This window comes from Marmota marmota, unplaced genomic scaffold (genome assembly GCF_001458135.2).
Source record: "Marmota marmota marmota unplaced genomic scaffold, marMar, whole genome shotgun sequence".
Classification (NCBI taxonomy): domain Eukaryota; kingdom Metazoa; phylum Chordata; class Mammalia; order Rodentia; family Sciuridae; genus Marmota; species Marmota marmota.
In genome coordinates, this window is record NW_026000005.1 from 3,019,945 (window position 1) to 3,021,705 (window position 1,761).

Consider the following 1,761-nt stretch of genomic DNA (forward strand, 5'->3'; position numbering starts at 1 on the left):
TAACTCACCTGTTATGGTTTAGATGTGGTGTCCCCCAAAATCTCACTGGTGAGGCAATGTGAGGAGGTTTGGAGGAGAAATGATTGGGTTATAGCCTTAACCTAATCAGTGAATTAATCCCTGATGGAATTAATTGAGTGGTAACTGGAGGCATGTGCCTGGAGGAAGTGTCTTACTGGGAGCATAGCTATGGGATATATATTTTGCATCTGGCAGTGGAGCTCTCTCTGCCTTCTGATCACCTTGTAAGCCGTTTCCCTCTACCACACTCTGGGCCATGATGTTGAGCCTCATCTCCAGTTCTGAGGCATGGAGCCTGCTCTCTGTGGACTGAGACTTCTGAAACCAAGAGCGCCCAAATAAACTTTTCCTCCCCTAAAATTGTTCTGGTCAGATCTTTTAGTCACAGCAGAGAAAAAGCTGACTAAAACATCACTTATACCATACAGAACAGTTTCCCATGCCAAACAAAGCAATGCCCAAACTCTAGATTAGCTGGCTGTTGCTGTGGTATCACATAGTGTAAAGTTGGGGGAATCCTCTTCTTAGTTTTTACCACTGAAGTCGTCCCACAAAGTACTCTTTAATCCATCCAAATCAAAATGTTTGGCCACACACAGACCATATTCTTTCTTGAGAGAGGAGAGGCTTTCTTCCTATTCATTCTGGAGTGGAATATCCTTCCTTCTTATCAACCTGGTGAACTTTAATAATCTGTTCTAATCAGAAGTGGAGAGATCTGGCTTTAGATCATAGTAACTGAATGAAGAAGTTGGTGTGTCTAGCATTTAGCAGCCTATACCCTCAGTAATTTTCACTGAATGACTTTCCCTCTGGAAAGTTACAGAAATATAACTTATTATTCAGAGTTGTGAGCAACCCTTTACCAAAACTTTTCTATTTGGAGGAAAAATAGTATGTCGGCTCACTCAGTCTTTTCTTCTTTCCCTTAACTCTGGTTCATCTATCATGACTGCCATTCTCACTTCCTCTATGTGTACTTCTCATTTTCCCAGCACCACTGCCCCTGGATACTTGTGGGAGAGGAATCCACAAATTCCTTTGAGGCTCTATCACTAGAACAAGTTCTCAGTAGCTGGAGATCAGGGAGGCAAACAGGAAGTTTTTGTACTTCCACCTACTTTGTGCCTGGGGCCAAAACTTTGGAGCCCACCTGAAGAGTCTGCAAAAAGGATGATAGAACGAAACTAACCTTTCCTATCCGCATTAAAGCTTTTCTCTGTGGACGTAGTGACCCAGCGTCATGCCTACCCTGATGTTTCGCGTGCAGGGCAGAACTGTCCTGTTGAAAAGTGTCAGGCTATAGCCCCCCCAAACTCTCCGCCTCCACTTCTTAAAATCTTGGGCGGGACATTTTAAAAAGTGTTGTTCTGGATTCTTTAAGTTTCAAAGCATCCGAAGGGCAGTCCCCTTTGCAGTGACAGTTGCAGTCTGTGAGGTAAAGATAAGCAGAGGCCAGTCCCCAAGTCTCAAAATCCTTTTTACCTTCCTTCAAGCCCAAGACCCATCCTGCCCCTTCCTCTAGCTCACATGAAGGGTCAAGGGTAGCTTTCCTCAGCTTGCGTGCCTGGCTTCCTCAACAACACCCATCAGTCCTCAGTCTCCCAGGACAGCCAGGAACTCCCAACCACACGCCCAGGGCCCTTGCCAGCGGTGCGGGCCCAGAGGTGCACGGCGCCCCACCACAGGCAGAGGGAATGCGGCCAGCCCTCGGGGGCGGGTAGTCCAATGGGCAGCCTC